At 36.4% G+C, this 26,793-nt stretch overlaps 1 long non-coding RNA gene across 1 annotated transcript in view; it reads right to left on the reverse strand.

Annotated features, from left to right (window-relative positions):
- LOC111538028 overlaps positions 1–22,769 on the reverse strand; it is a 42,270-nt gene extending 19,501 nt beyond the window's left edge. The window contains exons 1-4 of the long non-coding RNA XR_003306909.1: positions 22,625–22,769; positions 18,120–18,131; positions 6,954–7,084; positions 3,119–3,212 (exon numbers count right to left, since the gene is read on the reverse strand). This is a non-coding gene — a long non-coding RNA (uncharacterized LOC111538028). The remainder of the gene's footprint in view (positions 1–3,118; positions 3,213–6,953; positions 7,085–18,119; positions 18,132–22,624) is intronic.
- Positions 22,770–26,793: the final 4,024 nt, after the last annotated feature.

A 26,793-nucleotide genomic window follows, 5' to 3' on the forward strand; every position in this document is an offset into this window, starting at 1 on the left:
TAGAAAATATATGCTTTTAGACTCCGTCTCAAAAATATATATATATATATATACACACAACTTTTAGTATTAATCAAGAATGTGCTGTGTCACACTATCATTTTCTTTCTTTTTTATTTTTATTTTTTAGACAAAGTTTCACTCTTGTCACATAGGCTGGAGTACAATGGCATCATCTCTACTCACTGCAACCTCTGCCTCCTGGGTTCAAGTGATTCTCCTACCTCACCCTACCAAGTAGTTGGGATTACAGGTATGTGCCACCACACCCAGCTATTTTTTTCTTTTTTTCAGTAGAGACGGGGTTTCACCAAGTTGGCGAGGCTGGTCTCGAACCCCTGACCTCACGTGATTGCCTGCTTCAGCCTCCCAAAATGCTAGAATTATAGGCGTGAGCCACCACAACCAGCTCACACTATCAGTTTCTTTTTCTTTTTGTTTCTTTAAGACAGAGTTTCACTCTGTCACCCATGTTGGAGTGCAATGGCATGATCTCGGCTCACTGCAACCTCCGCCTCCCAGGTTCCAGCAACTCTCCTGCCTCAGCCTCCCAGGTAGCTGGGATTACAGGGGCCCACCACAACATCCAGCTAATTTTTGTAGTTTTTAGTAGAGACGGGGTTTCACCATGTTGGACAGGCTGGTCTCCAGCTCCTAACCACAGGTAATCCTCCCGCCTCAGCCTACCAAAGTGCTGGGATTACAGGCGGGAGTCACGCCACCTGACCCACACTATCAATTTCTAATGCTAATTGGGCACAGTTGCTAAAGGTTACCTATCAATCCTTAATAAGAAATATACACATTGTACATTCTAAGGAGACGGTATTTTCTCATACTTGTAAGATAAATTACTGTTAGTTTTATTTGTGTTCCTTGCCCTCGCTCACTCACATGTTTGAGCCAGTAGCTCTCATCTTAACTTCCAGGAAGGAATAATTAACCCAATGCTTTAACGCCATCACAGGGGTGTCAATGTTCTGTATTTCCCCTCCCAGTCTCACCCTGTGTTTTCTCTCCCTCATGTTTTGTTTTCCTTCTTTAACAAATTACTCATCATTTTTAATAGCACTGCTTCTGAAATCAATCAACTCTACTTAAATGGTTCAAACAATTGGATGCAAAAGTACAGTTTAAAATTTCACAGGTTTTATTTTAAAGAGGAAAAGCAAACTTCCTCAGGAAGAACAATATCCAATCAGGAGTGTGGAAAGGTTCATAAGACAGTCAGTGGTGGAAGGCTTAAAATATAGTTCCCTAAACATCTTTCATATAGACTAGCTCTTCTTTCCTCAAAATTGCTCATTTCTCAAATACTCCATCTTTCTCATAATTCCTTTAAAATGTAGTGTGTGTATATATATATAGTGTGTATATATATGTATATATGTATATGTATATAGTGTGTATATATATGTATAGTGCGTGTATATATACACACACACACATATATATATATATAGTGTCAGTATCTGAAATGAAGAAATTACATTGTGATATCTTACCTTTAATTTTCTATTATTGTTTCGACACATAGAGTATATATCTTATCTCATTTAGAAATACACACAACCCTATGAAAGATCTTCAGTAGCCCTATCTTATTCCTGAGGAAGGTATAGTTACAGACATTTTTTAAGCCATCTCAAGAGTTTTAGGCATTCAGCCCCACAATGGAACTCAGCCCCCTGTCTCTTTATCTTAAGTTCAGCATTCTTAAGATGATACCTGCTGGAATCCAAGTGTTTCTCCATAATCTGAAAAGCAAATTTTTTTCTGCTCATCTTAAATATTTTTTTTTTTTTTTTGTGACTGGTGTTATGGACTGATTTCAGTCTCCCCAAGACTCGACTCATATGTTGAAGTCCTAATGCACAATGTGATGGTATTTGGAGATGGAGACAATGGGAGGTAATTAGGGCTACATGTGGTTATAAGGGGCTCTCATGATGGAGTTATTGGTGTTATAAGAAGAAGAAAAGCAAAAATTGCTCTGTCTCCATCATGTTATGACACAGGATGAAGATGAAGATGGCTGTCTACAAGCCAGAGAGAAGACTTCTACCAGAAATTGTATTTAGTGGCACCTTGAATTTAGACTTTCCAGTTTCCAAATTTGAGAAATAAATGTCTGCTCTAAAGTCATCAAGTCTATGATTTTTTTAATAGCAGCCCAAGCTAACGCAAACAGTTATACAATTCTCATGTTCATAAATTCATTAACTTAGAAATATGATCTTTTTGGGCCCTCTATTTTTCTATTGCTTAAATTTTTAAACAATTATATTAGACTAATTAATACTAATGATATTTATCCATGTCTCACTTTTATTCCCTTTTATTGATGGGATATTCACTTTTACTTGTCTTAGTGGCTTCTCAGAAGGGCTTCATAATGACTGATTTAATCAGAATGTTTGCAGAAGCAAGTAAATTATGTTGCATCACTAGGTAGTCAGTTTAAATGAAAATCATAGATACAGAAGGATCACAAAAATAAAATTAGTTAATACACTAATTTAGTTAGGAAAGTTATTCCAATTCCAGAAACTTCAGTAGAAGTCACCATCCAGAAAACTCACTATCCTTTGCAGGAATTCAAATAAATGGTGTTTTAGTTAAAAAGCAAAGGAAGGTTCAGAACTTTAGATAAGTTTCAAATAAAAACTAAATACATCATGTTATATTCTAATTTATCACTATCATTATTAATAGTCAATCATTGTCTTATAATCTATTTGAAATATTATCTCTTTTTAAGGCAAACATGCTCATATTCATAAAACAATGGACACCTGTCATAGGTTGGGTTCCTGAAGCAAACACTGAGGTGATATTTGGGATTCATGATAGGATTAAACATATCAGATGAAATGTTTAGGATATTTTAATGCTAAAATATTCAAAGGATCACTTAAACTGAATAAAGCCATTGGAAAATACAAAATATTTGTTTTTCCTTCTTTCTTTTTAATAGACTGAAATCTTTAATCTGAAACTCTTCTTTGAGAGGAGATTAATGAGTAAAATTCTAGTCCCCTCTTTTTGTTCATTCTGTCCATGGAAGGTAGAGTGATTTAAGAAATTTATAAATTTGAGAAAGAATAACTGGACATACCTGGCTTCACTCTGGCCTTCTTCTTTCTCCAGGAAGCTGACCAACGAGAATGTAAGTTCTGCCCTGCTCTTCCCGGGCAGCCTTCTATATGTTTCTGTTTGTGGACAAAGGGTAAACACCAGTGTAATTTTAGTGCTTGCTGCATATAAAAGCATAAAAGCCACATACTAAACTGGCCTCTGTTCAAAATAAAAGAGATATTTGATATTCACCTTTGGTCTTGGTGTAATTTCTCACTATTTCAGTATCTAAACATGAAAGTGGGTGTTCTGAGAGTTTTCCTCAGGAACTCCCAATAGCTATAAAAAATACACAGAACAAAAATCTTAACTTGTCTCATAACAGTGAGTTCAAATTACTTTTCATATGAGTAAAAGAGAAAGGAAAATTAACAAGTAAATTAGAAGAGAATAATTCTGCTTTCACTTCAAGGTAATCAAAATTCTTATAAGCAGTATCACTATCTGATAGTAATACAACACAATAAATGTAAAAAACTGAAGTTTTTATCTACTATGCCAAATAGGAGTCCTCTGTCTTCTTTTTGTTTGCTTAAGAAAGTATTTTACAAAGTTAAATTGACCAAATGGGCTACTTATTCTGGCATTGTATAATCAGAGTCAGAAATGTTGAATAAACAAATCAATAAAATGGAGCCGTATATTAAAAACAACAAGCAGGGTTTGTTCTAAATGTTTGCCCCATAGCCAGGTTTACTTTGAGCCAGCATATAAAAGATTTTGTGATTAGGCCCCAAAGCACAAAAATACCAATTAATTATGATGATTAGATATGTCTTCATTAGTAGTCTATAAATAAATCATGCAAAGCATTATGCAGTCAGCTATCCTGGAAAAATATTCTTCTAAAGGGCTGTGAAAACAGCTTAATTAATTATAAATGCTTTGAAACTTACCACATTATATTTTCAAATGTTAAAGCGTACATACATAGACATGTTATGTATGTTTGGAGGTATTTGTCAACCTGTTTCAGTGTTTCTTAATACTACCGAGCACTAAAATGCTTCCCAGAATCAAGATGAAAGTGTGTTAAAAATCTGTATTTATTGTTAAATGTAAAAATGTTATTTAGAACACTTATATTTCCAATTCCTCTCATGTTTTCAGATGACAGAGTGTTTTTCTTTGATATTTAACTTCTATGCTTCCAGAAATGCTTTGTAAATGTTCTCTTCTCTTCCCATCACATTCCCTCCCTGCCCTCAGAATATTTTCCTCATTTATTCAAAAAGATTTCTTCCTGAAAATGTTCCATTATTAAAAATATTTCATTTATGCTTATAATTAACCCATTTTTTGAAGCTGTATTCCATTCACTCCTTCAGATCTTCTGCCCTCCACCTCTCCCCAGCAGACCCACAGGACAATGATCTCTATGAACGGCATTAAGTGTTTCCCTTGCCCTGCAGTTTCTAGTTGAGCTTGGCTAATGGATATCCCTGGCAGGAGATCAGAGGTAGGTAGGAAAATTTATTTTCCTTGCTCTTTTTCTGCAGGTTGATTGTATACCTCTGCCAAAGGTCACAGTTCTTGACGGGTGATTCTTGCTACACAAATCGCTCTATGGGTTTTAGTCCTTTCAGGTATAAGGGTGATAACAGGTCTCTCCACTACAACTGGCCCTGGGGTATTGAAATCTCTTTTGATTTCTCTATACCCTGCTCTAGCTTTTGTAGATCATCATTTTATTAATTTCATCTCAAAGTATCTCAAATTATCCAATTTGAGTACATAACCTGTTCTATGCAATACTCTGACATGATTATTTTTGTAAATAAGCAATTCAAAAATAGAGTAAAACATGAACATCCTCATTACATCTTTTGATTTTGAATACTGAAAATACAATTCAAATTGGCCTAAGCACCTGGATTTTTCTAGTTTTCTGAGTCAATATGTCACATGCAGAAGGATGCACTTTTCATGGTTACTTATGGTTAAAATGGGCCAGAACAGTTCAGGGTACCATCAAGCATGCTTTTGCATATACTACCCTAGAATGTGTGTGTATCAGTCAGGGTCCATTCATAAGACAAAGTCAAGTCAGTTATTTTAACAGAAATGGTTTTATATAAATAAGTGTTAATTAGGTACTAAAGACTTAAAATGGCAAAAGGAAAAATAATTGCATTGTTATGGAAGGAGTTTCTAAAGGCTGCAATTACCCTACTAGGACTGGGTATGCAAACATACAATCTCGGAGGAGGGTCTGTGCAGAGCTGAAACTCAGATCTCGGATAAAGCGTGCTGCTTCACCCATGCTTGTGTCTCTTTGCTTGAGGGAAATATCTTATGGGACTAGGACCCAGGCCTCTGAAGAGGAATGCTGATTGACAGCATCAGGGGCTGCTGTTTTTGCAGGAGCACATTGAGACTGATTCTGCAAATGCTGAAGAACTGCAAAGTCAATTAAACATTCTACAGAGACAAACTGCTGCTACCAGCAGGAAGAGGTGAGATGAGGCTAAGGTGATGCTCAATGACAGGAAGCAAACGGGAAGCCAGCACCAAACAAACAAGATGGAGCAAGTCTCTTTTCCCTCTTCCATCCTTACAGCTCCCTCTAGTGCTTTCTACTAGCCAAGACTAAGAGGAAGGCAGCTGGCAAAGCAGACATGAAGCTTGCAGATTTCTAGTCCAGCTTCACAGAGCAGAGTGTAGAAGAAAGAGTCTGAGCTGAGAGGCAATAACTTAATAACCATGTAAGGTAACAGCCAGAGGTCAACTATACTGATTGATTAGAAACACAGTTGTAGAATTCCTGCTTTACCAAATTTTATATGAGGCCAGATTGTTTTAACCATAGGAAAGTTTTAGTCCTTTCAACTTTCTTTCTACTTGTAACAAGACAAAGAAAACAATTATAACAAAATATGAGAAGTGCCATGACAGAAGCTATAATCTGAAGCTTTTAGCATGGCATTTCAATTACCAATGTAGGGTCCAGGGAGAGCATTTGATTGGAGGTAATGTTGAAGTTGGATTTGAATCCTGAAAAGATTCAATTGACAGGAGCCTACTGAGTAGATACTAGAATTAACTCAAAAGCTTGATAACCATATTTGGGAAAATAGGAAGGTCAAACATCAGAAAATACAGATAATTTCCACTAGAGGAATTTCCTGGTTACAACACAGGAACCACTCACTGTTGTTCCTGAATACCACTGAACTAGACCTACTGTCACTGGGCACAGCTGCCATGAACACAGCAATGGTCAATAATTTTTCACAGGCCTTTTTAAAATTTTGTATCACTTCCTGAAAATTCAAAGTGGGCCATCCAGTAGGTTGAACCTAGGTCAGTTGCCCTGCTCTGGGTGCCAGGGGAAACAAAGAAGAATATATGACCTTGTTAGTCTGACCTTAAATTCTGGCTTCTTCCAAGATTTACATAGTAAGGAATTTTTTTTTTTTTTTTGACAGAGTCTTGCTCTATCACCCAGACTGGAGTGGAATTAAGTAGCTGGGACTACAGACACATGCTACCACACCCAGCTAACTTTTGTATTTTTAGTAGAGACAGGGTTTCATCATGTTGATCAGGATCTTCTCAATCTCCTGACCTCGTGATCCATCCACCTCAGCCTCCCAAAGTATTGGAATTATAGGTGTGAGCCACTGCGCCCAGCCCATAGTATGGATTTTAATCCCAAATAAGGTACACATGTGTATGATAGGTTCACAATATTCCCACTAGCAATAATCTCTTTGGCAACCTAGAATTCATATAAAATCTTTTGCCCATTCTAATCACAAAAACTTCCTGTCTTATACCATGAAACTTCCTCTCATAGCAAAAATCCAGTTTACCAGCGTCCCAAAAGGAGACAATTTTAACCCTCTTCAGTTACAGCATATAGCTCCAACACTAGAATCCTTGGATAATCTCCATATTGAACTGAGATCTCCTAGATCCAGTCTTGATCTTGCCACAGTAGTGACTGAAAGAAAGGAGAAGTAGATTTATGTAAATCCTTCATTCCTAGGGGTTCTGAACTCTTACTAGTTTTATCTGTATAGTTCAGTCTTTTACAAATAAATATGGTCACATAAAAATTACCCATAGAACCAACTGGAGACCCACCCTTCCTGATGTATTATGTATCATAAATTATATTTCCTCTTGACTTTCAATATCAATTACCCTATACAACACACTAACCCATTTTATTATTTGCTGACTCAGGTCATAAGATTCTGAATTGATCAGTTGGCAGTGTTCACTCCATGCAACCATCACTGAATACCCTGGTGTAACATTTCTGCCTTGAACATCATTAGTTTCTAAACCAGTAGTTCCCATTATTTCAGAGATAGGAATAAATATATTGTGAATAACTAATTAGGTTTAATTGGGAGACATACTAATTTCAATTCTATTGTATACTGACTGTGAAATAAGACTAAACAAATCTAAGGGCATTATCCCATTTTCCTGCTTTGTTCATAGGAAATTGAGTTCCTTGTTTGGAAGAAATTATGAGAAATACAATGACATTGAATAAAGCATTCAGTTGTGTAAGGTATAACGATGCTGACTTGAGGCATTACATGAATTCTCCATGACAAAAGCAGCAAAACAATCATCAACTGATTCTAAGCAAACAGTTGTCCAAACAATTATCCTATAGTATTATAGGTTTGTATTTACTACTTTTGGTAAAATATCTTGGTACACAGGTAAAGGGAATCTTGTGTTGTTGTGCTTGAGTAGCTGCTATCTTTTCAACTATGGTCACTTTGTTCATTAAATTCTAAAGTTTCTATAGAAGGAAGACGACCTACATTGAGAGATTAGGTTAGCTCGTCCATCTAAATATTATGAGCTGTTTGGCTAGAAATGTCCTTTGGATTAACATGTAGCATGAATATTCTTTATATTCTGAGCCTATTTTAAGAAATTCTTCCATGCTTCTCTTCCCCAATCTCCCCTCGCAAAAAAAAAAAAATCTGCCATTAATCCCCCAGTTCAGTTCCTTTGAGATCCCTTATCTAGTTTCTAGGCAAACTGGCAGCTATTTGCCATAAATACTGGTAAGTTGACATTTAAGGCAATTTGAAACTATTATCAAAGCACAAGAGAAAACTGGACTTCTTGGGGTATTATTTTGCCCATGAGCTTCACAAGTCATCCAGTAGGTTTTAGAGAGAAAATCCTCCCAATGAGCAAAATAGATTAATGTGTTTAATGCTTGTGTCTAAGAATCTCGAAAAGATCTTAGCATTTCCATTTTTTCCAGTGCATTCTTCCCCTGGGAAGTCATGATGGGTGCCTTTAAGAAGAGGTACAAGGAATTTTCATAGCGTATTCTTCAGTGTCAATGGGCTATCAATGGGAGTTAGTGTTCAGGGTGCCAAAATACTCTTTCCCTACCAATTCTCTAATTTTTGCATAAGAGATGAGGAAAAGCTCTGAATTCAACTGATAGTCTAATTTTACTATCTCTAATACCACATTTTGTTTTTTGCCAGCTCAGTCCCTGCAGCAACAAAAGATAAGAGATTCTTTTATCTTGATCCTAGAAACTCCCTGGATTTCAGTCAGTGCTGTGAGCCTAGAATTCAAGGATTTTAACTTGTCATTCTATTTCTTTAAGCTGTCCATTGATGTTCAAAACAGCTGCCCCTTCTCTAAGTCCATAAATTCTTCATGTACACCCCATTATTCTGTGGTGGGGGCAACTCAATTCCCAAAAGCCATCACTGCAATGAGCACCTGATGCCAGGTGACTACAGACAACAATTTGATTAGCTTTTTCACTATTACTGAATTCCTGCATTGTCATTTAAGTAAGATTTTGACTGGTTTCTGCCCCAGCTATGCCAGATGAACAATTTAATAGTTTCCACATTCCTTGAAAGTACCTGATGCACCCTATCCCCAGGTAACAATTTCTCTCTCAGTTAAAAATCTTGGATGTGAGCAGAAAAAGCAGTTCTAGCTAATAAGAGGAGAATATAAATTTGTTGAAAGAATGTTGGGTAGCTCACAGAATTAGCTGGCATGATGGGGTACCTGCTAAGAAAATGGGCAGAAAACAACAGAAGCTTTGTAGAGGGAACCACAGCCAAGATTATGATGAAGAAATACTCTGGTTTGGATGCCCCATAGGTACTACCAGTGCCATCAAGAAGATCTGCTGCTGGATACTACCACTGCTACATACAGCAGAAAATAATAAATGGTGGATCCAAAAGACACAAATCCAAACACAGATCATTATCATGCATGAGAAAAAATGAAAAACAAACAGGAGAGAAACAGAAGTTCATCTCTTGTTGATATGCAGCAATATAATTGAGGAAATCATTATTTGAGATTTAAATGGGGAGGGGTTTTGAGAGGCATTTGGCTAATGTGCCAATACCCGATACCTTCCATTACAGCCAATAATCAGCTGGATGAATATTACTTTTTCTTTACTATAACTGGTTCAATGTTTCTACAATAAAGACAATAATGTCTCTACCAAATGATATACCTTGAGGAAAAATTGGTGTGTGTATATATATCTATATATATATATATCACATGGAATAGTGCCCAGCATGTAGTATGTACTTTATAGGTGTTAGTTAACTATTTGTGGTACTATTGAAGTAATAGCAACATTAAAGTCACCTCAATTTTGAAAAAAATAATAATAATTAAAAAGGTATGAGTACAAAGAGAAGGAGGCATTTGTGCAACTGTTACTGTAATCAATTTTTAAACTGTCACTGTAACAACTTGGTCAATTAAGTATCTCCCACTTTTTATCTTATCCTAAACAAATTAAGCAGTAATCATTACAAAATTGTTTTTCTCAAAGCTGAAACACTTGTCTTCAGATTAAAGTTTCTTTATTAAAAATACTTAATATCCTAAGAATAGAAAGAAAATTTAGCTAAATATATCTAATAAGAACCAAAATACAATCTGTGTGCTGATAAAACATTAATGGAGAGTCCATTAAAATGAGAAACAAGACAAGGATGCCACTGTGGCTACTGTTTCTGCTTCTAGTTAATGTGATTATACAAACTAATACATATAGGACATGTGAGAATGATAGGAAAATATTACTCTTGCAGAAAAGATGGTTATCTATCTCAAAAGAAAACAAAGAAGTTAAGAAAACACAAATTTTTAAAAGTAAGCCTAATAAAACACTTCCAAAAAAAAATGATTCAGAGCAAGATGGCCAGCTAGAAACCCCCAGCACTCATCTCCCCTACAAAGACAGCAGAAACAATAAGTACCTTCTGATGAAAATAACGGAAGGAAAGCTCTGGAGTACACAAAAGAAATAGCAGAAACTTTGTAGATCAAAGAAACCCCGGATAGCCACACAGAGAACAGAAGAAAACATCTCACCTCTGTCATTCCATCACCCAGATGGAATCAGCTTGGAACCAAGGGGAAATTCTTCCTATAAGGAAAAGGTAAGCAAGAGGACCCCATCATCCCCCATCACCAACTTGAGTACCTACAATCCTCACAGTAAGGACTACTGCAGTTCTCACAAGCACTAAGCCCAGCTGAGGGAGCTGCCAGGGATGCACACAGCTGCACCCCACCCCCCGACCCAGAGAAGGCATCAACACTGTGTCCATCCCACTCCTACCACCCACCATGGCCCAAGCCATTATCATACCACACGATCTTCGAGCCATAAACATTGCTCTGGGACAAATAATCAAGATACCCTTCTATCAGTTAGGCTTTGTCACCTCTGAACCACTCTCACCTCGTGGCTTATCACTCGTGGGCCAAGCTTATAGTACATGCTAACATATGGGGACAAGTTGCCATGAAGCCATTCAATCTGCTTTTCTCAGCTACTGCTGTGCCATGACCCTCAGGGACTGAGCTGAAGCAGTGTGCTGCCTCACAGGGAAATGATACTTCGCTGCCCAGAGCATTCACACCCTTCCTGTGCTTGAGCTGAAATGGAACCCTGACTCATGGGGAATTGGTGCTTTGGCCAAATCAAGCATTCTGTACATCCCAGAACTTAACTGACATGGCACCCCACATCCCAGGGAAACAGAGTGTTGACTGAGCTGAGACACACTCCCATATAGCCAAACAGCTGTAATCCCCCACTCCTCCGGAATTAGAATAACACCCTAGAGTCTGAGTTGCTGACACAACCTCCTACCCAGGGAATGGAATCACCACTGAGCTGTCCCCTGTACCCGAGGGCTCAAGCGATAGCTTTCTCTGCCATTCTGGGTTTATTGCTGCCACTGAACCTGAAAATACTGCTGTATCCCACCATCTTAGATCCAGAGTGACCATTACGTGATGCTGCATCTTCTGGTGACTGAGTAGCCATGGCGCCCAGTTGGATCTCATTCTCAAATTCCAGCTGTACCCTGCTGCTTGTGCTCGAATCTTCAGAGAATCCTCTTTTCCCTGGAGCCAGGGCAGTGCTATACCCTGCCCTTCAGGGACGGAATTAGAGCTAAAACTTGTCCCCCAGAGCCTGAGTTGCTGGGGGTGCTCAGAGTTACAGACCCTAGCTTTGTAGGCAATCGGCATCCTACACTGACTCAGAAACTGAACCAGTGCCCTGAGACTCAGGTGGCACAATAGGTTCTTTGGACCCTGAGACCAGAAACTCAGCACCACAACCACTCTGAGCACTTTCAGCCTAGAACCCATAACTTCTGCAGCTGATTGTGGGCTGTATCATATTCAACATGAAGAGGGATCCCCTTTGTGGTATTGAAGAGGGACCCCCCTTGGATCCCAAGAAGGAACCAAAACTGTCTATTGTAAGGAAAGATGAGAAGAGGAGAATCCCAAAAGCCCTTGCCATCAAGGTTCTTAACAACCTACACTTCCATATCCATTTCCATAGACTCCTGCAGCCTACGCCACTGAGGCATCCAGAGTCATCTCTGATTTTGAGTGCAACTGAAGGAGCTGCATGGATGCTATACTATCGCATCCACTCAGAAACAGTCAACATACCCTTTCCATCTGGCATCTTTCATCTGAAGGTGAAAACCTTTTTCTGTGAAAGCCACTCTAAAATTTGGAGAGGTGATGTAATTTTTCTACTGGATATGCCGACATCAACATAGGGGCACAAACCACATTAAAAAGCAAAGAAGTATACACCCCTAAAGGAACACAATAATTCTCCAGTAGCTGAACTTTAAAGAAAATTTACAAATTCTCCCCCAAAAACTCAAAATAATACTCTTAAGAAAACCCAACAAGATAAAAGAGAATACAAAAAGGCAATTTAAAAAAATAAGAAAAACAGTTCATGCTTTAAATGAGAAATTTAACAAAGAGATAAATATCATAGAAAAGAACCAAACACAAATCTTGAAGCTGAAGAATTCAATGACTATAATGTAAAATATCATCAAGAACTTCATCAATAGACTAGATATAGCAGAAGAAAGTACCTATGAACTTAAAGAAAGGTCTTTTGAAATTACTCAGTGACAGGAGCAAAGAAAGAAGAATAAAAAATAATAAAAATAGCATATGAGACTCCTGGGACACAATTAAGTAAATAAATATTCACATTATGGGAGTTCTAGAAAGAAGAGAGACAAAGATAAAGTCAAAAAGCTTATTTAGTGAAATAATTGCTGGAAAAAAATCAAGTCTTAGAAGAAATATAAACATCCAGATCCATGGAACTCAAATATCTCAAACAGATTCAACCCAAAAAGGTCCTCTCTGAGGCACATTATTATTAAACTATCAAAAGTCAAAGACAAATTTGACAAGTGGCAAGATGAAAGTGTCACATGACATAGCAGAAACTCATATACTATGAGAACATTCCTCAGCAGAAACCTTGCAGGCCAGAAGACAATGAGATGTTTTACTCAAAGTGCTGAGAAAACAAAACAGAACAAAAACTGGCAACCAAGAATACTATACCCACTATACCTGTCCTTCAGAAATGAAGAAAAAATAAAAAAAAAAAAGTTTCTCAAATGAACAGCCTAACATTATGCCTCAAGAACCTAGGGAAAAAAACAAACTAAATCAAAAGTTAGCAAAATGAATAAAATAGTAAATAACAGAAAATTAATAAATAAGGAATAGAAAACCTGTAATACAAAAATAGCAATAAAACTAATGATTATTTTTAAAAATACACAAAATTAACAAAATTTAGCTAAATTACCTAAGAAACAAAGAGAGAAGATTCAAATATGCAAAATCAGAAGTAAAATTGGATGTATTACAACAGATTTCTTAGAAACAAAAAGGATCTTAAACTATTAGAAAAATTATATGCCAATAAGTTTGATAGCCTCAAAAAATGGATAAATTCCTAGAAAATTACAACCTAACAGGATTGAATCAAAAAGAAATATAAAGCCTGAAGAGACCTATAACAAAAGAATAAATTAAAGCTGTAATTAAAAGACTCCCCACCTTCCCCCCAAAAAATGCCCAGGACCAGATGGCTTTACATTTGGATTCTACAAAGCTTTCAAAGAAGAATTAATACCAATACTTTTAAAACTCTTCCAAACAGTAGAATACTCCCTAACATATTTTATGAGACCCACATGACTATCATATGTGAGCCAAAGATACCACTAGAAAATAAAACTGCAGGCAAATATCTCTTATGCACATTAATGCAAAATTCTTCAATAATATATTAGCAAATCAAATTCAACAGCACATAAGATAAATTATGCATCATGATCAAGTGGAATTTATTCCTGGTATGCAAAGCTGGTTTACCAAATGCAAATCAATGAATGTGATACATCATATTAATAGAATAAAAGGCAAAAACTACATGATCATATCAACTGATTCAGCAAAAGCATTCAACAAATTTCAACATCATTTCTTAATAAAAACTTCTAAGAATTTAGGTATACAAAGAAAGTTCCTTAACATAATAAAAGCCATTTATGAAAAAACCATAGCTAACATCATAGTTAATGGAGAGAAACAGACTTTTTCTTTAAGATCTGGCACAAGGCAAGCATTCTCACTCTAGCTCCTTCTTTTCAACATAGTATTGGAGGTACTGTCAAGAACAATTAGACAAATAAAAATAAACAAAAGATATCCAAATCAGAAAATAAGAAGTAAAATTATCTCTTTTTGCAGAATACATAATGCTATATGTAGAAAATGCCAAAGATTCCATTGAAAAACTGTTAGCTTTAATTAATGAGTTCAGTAAATTTGCAGAATATAAAATCGACATGAAAATCCACGGCATTTTTATACACACAGCATTGCCTACCCCAAAAAAAAAAAAAAAAAAATCAAGTAAAGAATTCCATTTATGATAATATTAAATAATAAAATAAAATACTTAGGAATACATTTAACCAAGAGATGAAAGATTGTCCACTGAAAACTGTAAAACATTGGTGAAAGGAATTGTATTAGTCCATTCTCATGCTGCTAATCAAGACATACCTGAGACTAGGTAATTTATAAGGGAAAGAGGTTTAATTGACTCACAGTTCAGCATGGCTGGGTGGGGCCTCAGGAAACATACTCAGAAAACATACAATCATGGCAGAAGGTAAAGCAAGCACATCCTTCTTCACATGGTGGCAGCATCGAGAAGTGCTGAGGAAAAAGCCTGAAATGCCCCTTACAAAACCATCAGATCTTGTGAGAACTCACTCACTATCATGAAAACAGCATGTGGGTAACTGTCCCCCTGATTAAATTGCCTCCCACTGCCCACTGAGTCCCTCCCACAACACGTAGGGGTTATGGGATTTACAATTTAAGATGAGATTTGGGTGGGGACACAGCCAAACAACATGAGAAATTAAGGAGAAAACAAATAAATAAAAGATATATTCCATGGTCAAGGATGAAAAGAATTAATGTTAAAAAGTCCATACTACCTAAAGCAATATATAGATTTAATGCAATCCCTATTAAATCCCAATGGCATTCTTCACAGAAGTAGAAAAAAATAATGCTAAAATTGGAACAACAACAAAAACCATAAATTGCCAGAGCGATCCTGAGGCAGAGGAGTGGGGAAGCAAAGTTGGAAGAATTACATTTCTTGATTTAAAATCATGTTACAAAGCTATAGTAATCAAAATAGCATGGTTTCAACATAGAAGCAGACACATAGATGAGGGGAAAAAATAGAGAGCCCAAAAATAAATTCAAACATATATGGTCAATTACTTTGTGACTAGGACACCAAAAGACACAATGGTCAAAGGATAATCCTTCCATAAATTATTTTAAGAAAACTGTGTCTTCATTTGCAAAAGAATGAAATTAGACCTTTATCTTACACCATACATATGAATCAACTCAAAAATATATAAAAGATATAAATGTAAGACCTGAAACCATAAAAATCCTAGAAGAAAACACAGATGAAGAATTCTTTGACATTTACCTTGCAATGATTTTTTGTATATCACATCAAAAGCTCAGGCATCAAAGGCAAAAATAAATGAACTGGACCACATCAAACTAAAAAGCTCCTGCACAGAAAAATAAACAATCAAGAAAATAAAAAGGCAACCTACAATTTGGAAAAATATTAGATAAGGGGTTAACATCCAAGAATCATAAAAAATTCATACAACGCAATAGTAAGAAACCATATAACCTGATTTTAAAATCGGCAAGAGACACATATAAAAATTTCTCCAAAGATGTCAAAAAATGGTCAATAGGTAGTATGAAAAGATGCTAAAATCACTAATCATCAGAGAAATTCAAATTAAAACCACTATGAGATACGATTTTACACCTGTTAAATTAGCTATTATTAAAAAGACTTGGTAGGCCGAGGCAGGTGGATTACAAGGTCAAGAGATTGAGGCCATCCTGGCCAACGTTGTGAAACCCAGTCTCTACTAAAAATACAAAAATTAGCTGGAGGCGGTGGCACACGCTGTAGTCCCAGCTACATGGAAGGCTGAGGCAGGAGGATTGCTTGAACCCAGGAGGCGGAGGTTGCAGTGAAGCAAGATCGCACCACTGCACTCCATCCTGGCAACCGAGCGAGATGCTGCCAAAAAAAAAGAAAAAGAAAAAGAAAAGAAAAGAGAAAAGAAATAAGAGGTATTGGAGAGAGTGTAGAGAAAAGGGAACTCATGGATGCTGTTGGTGGGAATGTAGATTGATGTAGTCATTATGGAAAACAGTATGGTGGTTCCTAAAGAACTTAAAAATAGAACTATCATGTAATCCAACAATTCTACCCCTGTGTATATACACAAAGGAAATAAAATCAACACCTCATAAACATACCTGTGCTCCCATGTCCACTGTGGCATTATTCACAATAGCCAAGCTAAAGAAACAACCGAGGTGTCCATCAATTGACTAATAGATAAAGAAATGTAGTAAAAATGCAATGGAATATTATTCAGCTTTAAAAAAGGAAGAGACACTGAGATTTATTAAAGTATGGATAAACCTAGAGGACATTATGCTAAGTAAAATAAATCACATACTAGACACATAAATAAAATATTGAATGCTCTCACTTACGTGTGAAACTTAAAAATAAGGGTCAAATATGTACACAGAGAGTAGAGCAACAGTTATCAAGGTGGAGGGAGAAAATAAGGAGAAGTAGATGAAAGGATATAAAGTAGCAACAAAGGTTGAGTGTACAGCATGAGGACTACAGTTAATAACAGTGTATTATTGTATTCAGGAGTTTTGCTAAATTAGTAGATTATAGCTGTTCTTGCCATGGGGTAGGGGAGGACAATGTGTAACTATGTGAGATAATGGATATGTTAATTTGTTCCACTGTGATAACTGTTTCACTATATCTTATAACATCATGCTACATATCTTAAATATACACAATAAAATTTATTTAAAAATAAATAAATTCCCAGGTGAGAGGAAAAATAACTGAGTACAATTTCAACAACAACAACAAAAACATATGTCTTTACTAGTCAGATGCACCAGCTATCATGACTAGAAAATCTAATGGATATACAGAATGAAAATGTAGCGAAAAACTTTAAAAAATCATTTACAGTGATAGCAAAATCTCTAAATTTCCTTTAGATTATTCTGAGAAGAATGTGTAAAATCTAACTGGAGGGAAAAATACAACTTTCCTGTAAATATAAAACAACTTAAGAATTTTTTTTCATGGATAAGCATCAAACTTAATTCTTAGTTATCTGTAATTGTTCATTCTCCTCAAAATCAGCTAATAAATTTAAGGATTTCTTAATCAAATTCAAATTTTTAAACTGTACTTGATAAACTGATTCTAAACTAGGTTTTGTTTGATTGATTTCTTGCTGCTTTTTTCCTTGAAATCAATTTCTCACATATCTTATTATTTGAGATGGAGTCTTGCTCTGTCACCCAGACTGGAGTGCGATGGTACAATCTTGGCTCACTGCAATCTCAGCCCCCCAGGTGCAAGAGATTCTTCTGCCTCAGCCTCCTGAGTAGCTGGGATTACAGGCGCCCACCACCACACCTGGCTAATTTTTTTGTATTTTTAGTAGAGATGGGGTTTCACTATGTTGGCCAGGCTGGTCTCAAACCCCTGACCTCAGGTGATCTGCCTTCCTCCGCCTCCCAAAGTGCTGTGATTACAGCCATGAGCCACCATGTCTGGCCTAGAAGTATTATTGACACTTTGGTAAAGGTAATTATTTGTTGGGCTGCACTTTTTTTTTTTTTTTTTTCATTTATTGGAATATGTTAACATATCTGGCCCTCACTTATCAAAGCTAATGATATACCCTCAGTCATTGTGATGCTGTAAAACACTTCACACCTTCCAAAAATTCCCTAGTGATATGAACTGACATAAGATTGAGAATTAGTGGTCTGGAAAATATCATATCATAATAAAAAGCCAGACAAGTAAAACATTGTAGCATACACACAGTAATGGACAGATAGGACAGTAAAACAGAATAAAGAGTGTATTAGTCCATTTTCACACTGGTGATAAAGTCATACTGAAGACTGGGAAATTTACAAAGAAACAGATTTAATTGACTTACAGTTCCACGTGGCTGGGGAGGCATCAGAATCATGGTGGAAGGTGAAAGGCACATCTCACATGGCAGCAGAAAAGAGAAGAGAGAGAGCTTGTGCAGGGAAGCTCCCATTTTTCAAACCATCAGATCTTATGAAACTTACTCACTATCATGAAGAAAGACGTGCCCCCGTGATTCAATTGCCTCCCACTAGGTCTGTCCCACAACACAAGGAAATTTAAGATGAGAGTTGAATGGGGACAAGCCAAGCCATATCATTTCACTCAAGCCCCTCCCACATCTTGTGTCCCCACATTTCAAAACCATTCATCTCATTTTAACATTCCCTGAAGACTTAACTCATTTCAGCATTAAGTCAAAAGTTCTTAGTCCAAAGTATCTTCTGAGACAAAGCAACTCCCTTCTGCCTATGAGCATGTAAAATCAAAAGCAAATTAGTTATTTCCTAGATCCAATGGGGATACAGGCATTGGACAAATACAGCATTTCCAAATGGAAGAAACTCGCCAAAATGAAAGGGGCTACAGGCCCCATGCAAGTGTGCAACCAGCAGGGCAGTCAAATCTTAAAGCTCCAAAATTATCTCCTTTGACTCCATGTCTCACATCCAGCTCATGCTGATGCAAGAGGTGGATTCTCATGGTCAGGGCAGCTCCCTGTGGCTTTTCATTGTACAGCCTTCATCCTGGCTGCTTTACCAAACTGGAATTGAGTGTCTGAGGCTTTTTTAGGTGCATGGTGCAGGTTGTCAGTGGATATACCATTCTAAGATCTGGAGGACGGTGGCCCTCTTCTCACAGCTCCACTAGGCAATGCCCCAGTAGAGATTCTGTGTGGGGGTTCTGACCCCACATTTCCCTTCTGCACTGCCCTAACAGAGGTTCTCCACGAGGGCCCCACCTCTGCAGCAAACCTGTGCAGCAAACCTCTGCCTGGACATCCAGGTGTTTCCATACATCCACTGCAATCTAGGCAGAGGTTTTCAAACCTCAATTCTTGACTTCTGTGCACATGCAGGCTCAATATCACGTGGAAACTGCTAAGGTTTGAGGCTTGCACCCTCTGAAGCCATGGCCCAACCTCTACATTGGCCCCTTTCAATCATAGCTGGAGCAGCTGGGTTGCAAGGTATCAAGTCCCTAGGCTAGATACAGCAAAAGATCCTAAGCCTTGCCCATGAAAACACTTTTTCCTCCTAGGCTCCAGGCCTATGACGTGAGGGGCTGCTGTGAAGACCTCTGACATGCCCTAGAGACATTTTCCCCTTTCTCATGGGAATTAATATTGATTTCCTCATTATTTATGTAAATTTCTGCAGCCAGCTTGAATTTCTCCTTAGAAAATGAGATTTTCTTTTCTATTACATTGAGAGGCTACAAATTTTCTGAACTTTTATGCTCTGCTTCCCTTGTAAAACTGAATGCCTTTAACAGCACTCATGTCACCTCTTGAATGTTTTGCTGCTTAGAAATTTCTCCTGCCAGATACCCTAAATTGTCTCTCTCAAGTTCAAAGTTCCACAAATCTCTAGTGCAGGGGCAAAATGCTTCCAGTCTCTTTGCTAAAACATAACAAGAGTCACCTTTGCTCCAGTTCCCAACAAGTTCTTTATTTCCGTCTGAGACTACCTCATCTTGGACTTTGTTGTCCATAACGCTACCAGCATTTTGGGCAAAGCCATTCAACAAATCTAGGAAGTTCCAAACATTCCCACATTTTCCTGTCTTCTTCTGAGCCCTTCAGACTGTTCCATCCTCTGCCTGTTATCCTGTTCCAAAGTCACTTCCACATTTTGGGGTATCTTTTCAGCAGTACCCCACTCTACTTGCATCAACTTACTGTATTAGTCCGTTTTCACGCAACTGATAAAGACATACCCAAGAATGGGTAATTTACAAAGAAAGACATTCAGTGGATTTAGAGTTCCACGTGACTGGGGAGGCCTCACAATCACGGCAAAGGTGAAAGGCACATCTCACGTGGCAGCAGACAAGAGTAGAGAGTTTGTGCAAGAAAACTCCATTTTTAAAACCATCAAATCACATGCAACTTATCCATTATCACAAGAACAGCACTGAAAAGACTTGCCCCCATGATTCAATAACCTCCCATCAGGTCCCTCCCACAACACATGGGAATTTAAGATGAGATTTGGGTGGAGACACAGCCAAACCATTTCAGAGAGTGTGAAATAAATCTATTATATGTATAAATTTTGCTAGCAGTAAGCATTATTTTTCTAAACATTAAGAGAAAGATTCATTCTGTATGAAATGGAATCAAAGACAAAAATCACATTAGAGATTTATCTCACCCAGTATATACATACACACATGCACATACATACAAGTTATGCAGATTGATTAAAACATTAAATATAAATACACACATAAACATCTGGAATAAACTATAGAAGAATACTTACAGAAACTTTACATAAGCAATATCTTCTGGAGGAAGAAAAAAATAAAAAACAATGATAAATTTGTCTACAAAAATATTTAAGATCTTATGCTTGTATACATCATTAAAATGTCAAAAGCAAAGTGGCCTGAGGAGAAACAAGAAAAACATTAGTGAATGATTAATATCCATAATATAAACTGTTCCTAGAAAAGATAAGAAATAAAAGTCAATTTAAAAAATAGTAACAAATAAGCCAAAGAAGAAAACATAAAATCAGTTTGATAATTTATTCTTTACTTTTAACTTTTATTTTAGAATCAGGGAGTTACATGTGCAGATTTATTACAAATGTATATTGTGTGATGCTGAGGTTTGGAGTACAAATGATTTTATCACCCAGGTAGTGAGCATAGTACCCAAAAGTTAGTTTATTTCCACCCTTAATCCCCTCCCAACTCTTGTATTCCTCAGTGTCTATCGTTTCCATTCTTATGACCATTTATAAGTGACGACATGTGGTATTTGGTTTTCTGTTTCTGTGTTTGTTCACTTAGGATAATGTTTTCCAGCTGCATCCATGTTGCTGCAAAGAACATGATTTCATCATTTTTAATGGCTGCATAGTATTCCATAGTGTATATGTACACTTTTTTTTTTTTTTTTAATTCCAATCTGCCATTGGTGGGCACCTGGGATGATTCCATGCCTTTTCTATTGTAAATAGTGACAAACATATGGGTGCATGTATCTTTCTGGTAGTATGATTTACTTGCCTTCGGGTATACACCTAGTAACAAGATTGCTGGATCAAATGGTAATTCAACTCTCAATTCTTTGAGAAATCATCAAACTGCCAGTGAAAAAATGCTAATCACCACTAATTATCAGAGAAATGCAAATCAAAACTGCACTGAGATACCATTTCACACCAGTCAGAATGACTTTTGTTAAAAAGTCAAAAAATAACAAATGTTGGTGAGGCTGCTGAGAAAAGGGAACACTTATACACCATTGGTGGGAATGTAAATTAGTTTGACAATTTTTGAAACACACACACAGACAGACACACACATATATCCTGTAGGAATATTGCTTGAGAGCAGATGCAAATAAACTAATTTGTTAATTTGTAATGACATCATTACAGTATTGAGACTTCCAACACAGCATATCATTTCACTGAAAAAAAAAAGTTTTCTGGACATTAAAATCTCCAGCTTTCTTCAATTGAAGACTGATTCTGATTATTCAAAATGTCCCTTCAATATCATAAAAGAAAAGCATAAAACAAAAAGACAGAAGGAGAGAGAGTAAAAAGTAGAGAACAGAAGGAAGGGAAGGGAAGGCAAAGGCAAAGGCAGAGGGAGGAAGTGGGAGGAAAGGAAAGAGGGAGGGAGGCAAGGAAGAAGGGAAATAAGAAAAAGAAAAAAGAAAGTGAGAAAGAAGAAAGGGGGAAGGAACGAAGGAAGGAAGGAAGGAAGGAAGGAAGGAAGGAAGGAGGGAGGGAGGGAGAGAGGGAGGGAAGGAAGGGAGGGAAGGATGGAAAGATGGGAGAGAACAAAAGCGAGTAAACCTAGTTATATTTTGACGAAATATATGAGTTCCAAGGCCTAAAACAAAACCTAATGTTGGGAGAAGAGGAATAATTGTTCAAGAAAATTATCAGAAAGGAATAAAAATTGAATTTCTATCCTCTAGAGCATTAATTTATAGAAGAAACAATTTACACCTAAATGTTGTAGAGTATTCTTGGAATTAGAAATCCTATAACCACTTTGTTTCTCTAATATGAAAAAGAGAGAGAAAAATACCTTTTGGAGATGCAAAACTCTGAATGTATACTATTTACTCTCCCGTGTGAATTCAAAAGTATAGCTTAGATGACCAGAAGAAAAATCAAAATGATTTAAGAGTTTAATAGTACTGTTTTGAGCATTAAAAAGCAGGCTAATCAGATAACTAAGTATAAATAATTGTAAATATATATTAGTTATACATTTTTAATTTTAAAATTAAAACCATAATGTAAACAATAACTATAATAAACTGGGTTTATAAACTAAATATGTTGAGTGATGGTTGGGGAGAAAGTTGAAACTTACCAATTACTTCTTTTAAATAGAAGACCTCAATAGATATACTTTGATATTTCAGGCAGAGCCCTGGGAAACACCTACATGTAGTGCACAGCAGAGAAGAGTAACTCGGTAAAGGAAACTGAGAAGGGGCAGGCAGACAGGAGGAGAGAGACAGGTGAGGTTTCCAACAAGGGTTTGGCAGTGCCTAAAAGGTGATCTAAAAAGATCTAAAAAGATCAAATAAGAAAACTAAGTGAAAATTATACACTTGTTAATTATTATTAGTGACTTTACCAAAGTAGAAGCAGATTAATAGATTGCAGTATCTGGGGAGAAAAAGAAAATAGATAGCACTTCCAAAAACTTGAATTTTAAAGAGGAAGAGAAAGAGTGTGCTAAATAAAAGGAACCAGAGTTTGAGAGCTGTTGTTTGCTTCTTTCTTTGTTTTCATGAAGCAGAATTTTCTACCCTTGTGTAAAACAATACCAAGACCAGACTGTACCTAAGTAAAACAATATTGACGACAAGGAATAATAAACTCAGCCACTTCCTCCTGTGAGATATGACTCTGAATCATGTAAAATAATTTATCTATTAAGACTAATACCTTGCCCAAAACTTGCTTTAATATTTGACTTGCTTTGCTCACCAATCCAGTCATAAACTTTGCCCAATTCCAACCAGTTTTCTACTTTTGAAATCCACTGTGGAAACATTCCGCCTAGGCCCTAAAACTCTATGAATACATACCTTACCTATCCTCATTCAGACACTGTGCAGATTCTGTCAAGGTAGTGTTCTTTCTTGCTGTGAGTACTTACTGCCTAATAAGCTCAGCTTGACCTAAACAACAAGTTTTTGGAGGTTGTAAGGAAATAGTAGACGACAATTTGTTAAAGCTAAGAGTTGTTTGAATATGTTTAAATCTTCATAGGAAAATTTGGTAGATTCAAAATCATGGTAGACACAATCAGAAGAGTAACCCACACAGGTGGGAAGGAATAGGAGAGGCATGCAGAGGCAATGTTGTGAATTTAACCACAGTTAGGAGAAGAGGCTTCTATACCACTGTAGCAATAGAGGAGGGGCAAAAAAAGGCAAATGTAAGTAATCAGATATGCCTGGCTGAGATAGGTAAAGGGAGAGTCAAGCAGCTAGCAGGTGTTATGGTTTCTAGGTCACATAACTGCCCCTGTGATCCAAAGTCAGGACACTGCAGCCACCACACTCATGAAACTAATGACCCAACAGTGGAAGAGCTCCTGCCAACACTCACTCCTACCAGAGGCTGTTTTTCTATCAACACTGCCCCAATCAGATGGCATTGACTTTCCTTGTTTTTTCCTTCTATATTAGCATAAATCAAATTCACACCCAGAATGTTAATTACAAGGGAATCTTGAGAGTGTGTTGTTTGCTTTCCAAATTGTCCAAATAGAAGGAAAGTGAAATAAAATGGGGAAAAAGGTCCAAACCAAGTATTAAGCACAGTTGATTCCTTAATGCAAACTCATCCTTGCCTCTATAATATGAATCCACATTAGTAATGCACTAAAATTTATTCAGGCATTTGTATCAATAACCGTACATGAGACAGATCTATAATTATCTTTTATTATTCTCTGTTAGATTTGCGTATCAGTGTTATGATGCTTTCAACATAATATGAAAGTATCCAATTTTCTTCTATACTCTGGAATATATTAGGTAACTTTAGATTATCCATTTATTAAGGTGTAATAGAATTCATCCACAGACTCAATTGGGCCTAGTGCTATTTTAGAAGGTAGTGTTTTACAATTTCATGAGTTCATTTTTATGCCAATGGTCAGTAAAATTTTGTACCACTCTGAGCTCATAGTAAATTGTATTTTTAAAATCAATTTTATTCAGTTTTACAATATATTTTACTAGATTTGAACAGCTGTATTATTTCCTCAACGAGGGTTTAAATATTCTATGTTCTGTTTTCTACAATAATCACCACATTTGTTTTATTCCCAGTCATTTGTGGTTGGTTTCAATGCTATGCCACCAGCCCCTTTGCCTTAGTTTCTCTATTCGTTTCTTATTTGGATGGACTATATCCACCAATAGTTTCTTCAACAATGGTTAATAGAAACAATATTGTATGAATACTTGCATGTTCAAAATTGTTTGTTTTCCTTATATTGAAGGGCAGTTTAGCTGGGTATAGAGCTCTTCAGGCACATTTTCTTTTCCAAAGTCATTTCAGGCATTGATCTACAGATTTCAGGCATTAATAATGACTGATAAGAGGCTTGGGAGCCAATCTGATATTTTTTCCTGCATAAGCGCCATGAGAAGATGGTCTTTTATCTGTTCTGTTCACCATTCTTTCCACAACAACTGGAATCATGCCTAAAACAGAGAAGCAGTCAATAAATATTTGCTAACTAATAGAGTAAGGGAATTGACATTTTTGCTTGAATGTCTGGAGAACTTTATTTTTGTAGTCCAGTAAGTTCACTAGACTATATCTCTAGTTGAGTTTTTCCAAAGACATGGTGTTTCTTTTACTGCAGGGAGGGGTACTTACTATTATGGTGGCTCTCCTTTTTCTTCCTTTGCTAGTTATGATATCCGTGACAATCTTTTGAACTCATTCCCTTCCACTTTATTTTACCTTTTATCAAACATGTCCTCTAGGTGCCTTGCTTTGCTTTTATCAATGGTCTTTCTCCTTTTTTGCCTTCTTCAAATGAGGCCTTACTTCTTTAACAGTTTTATTTTTCTCCTTTTTTCCCCAAGCTTAACAGATCATATGTCATCTACTTGCATTAACTTGCAAGTTATGTCTGACACCTTATTATGTTTGTATTATAAGAAAAAAAGCAAATGGGTAAGTGGAAGCAGGTGGTTAGTTTGGGGTTATCTGCAGCCATCTAAGTTTATTAGTTTGGGACATTAACTCTGAAAACACTACAAAAGCCCAAGTATAAATCTTTAAAATACAAATTCTGTTTAACTGGGCATTCTGTGTTACTAAAATATTCATTACTGTCTTATTGGTTCTGTTTCTACTTTTTTAAAAAACAATGGGAAATCTTCAGTGAATAATTTGGGACTATGCAGTGTTTGCAAAATGGTTATCTTTAGTAGCATGTTATACTTTTATAAATTTATTAGCATTTCATTTTCATGTGCACTATATATAGTTAATATTTATAGGTGTGATAAAAATACATATCTAAATGAGGCATGTTATATCAGTATATACTCAAGCCTACACAACTCAAAAAAATAAGGAAAAACACATTTCTTTGAGTGTACTTATACTTCTGTGTGCATGGCATTGGCTCTAAAATGTTTTTCACTTTTATATAAAGAGACTTCTTTATGTTAATTTTCCCCAACATATTCATATTTTCCTGCTTTCTGTAATGAGTTTTAAACCAAGTGATAAGTATTAACAAGTTTTTTTTTTTTTTTACTTTTCTAGGATGACTTTCATGGATATGATAGGATTTCACATAGCACCAAGTTAATTTTTACTTTATGTTTTATAGGAGGTTCATCCATGTTAGTCAGTATTCCAAAACTCATTTTAGAGATCTACATCAATGTATGCAACAGCTTAGTCAATATCTTTACTTAAATGTTTCAAAGGCAGGTCCACTGCACTTTAGAGATTCAATCAAACAATGCAAAAGCCGATTCAAATGCAATTTAAAAACCAAACTTATAGTTTCTCTTCCTTAAGCTTTATCCTTTTTCAGATATTTTAAAATATCAATAAATGGTACCACTGCCCAGCCAGTTGCACAATCTACTAACTTAAATGTTGTCCTTAGCAATTTCTCCTTGCCCTATAACTCATACTCATTTCAGTTTAACCTTCTTCCCCTCATGACTGATCTCTGTGTTGTGACTTTTTAACCTCTCATATTTCACTATCTTCATTTGCACTAGAAACAACCCTATTTAAGCCACAATCATCTACCATATTACTACTGATGCTCTCTACTGGGACACTGCAATGTCCTAGTTCTGATCTCCCTTCTTACCCATCCCTCCTACATTTCATTCGGCACGTGGCAACAAGAGAGAACCAAAATTTAACATAAATTGGATTACACCAATCTCTGGTTAATGACATGCACTGACTTTTTTTTGCTCTCAATTTAAAGAATAAAGGCTTTTTATTTTCTTTATAAACTATGTATGATAC

Source organism: Piliocolobus tephrosceles, chromosome 5 (assembly GCF_002776525.5).
Source record: "Piliocolobus tephrosceles isolate RC106 chromosome 5, ASM277652v3, whole genome shotgun sequence".
Lineage (NCBI taxonomy): Eukaryota > Metazoa > Chordata > Mammalia > Primates > Cercopithecidae > Piliocolobus > Piliocolobus tephrosceles.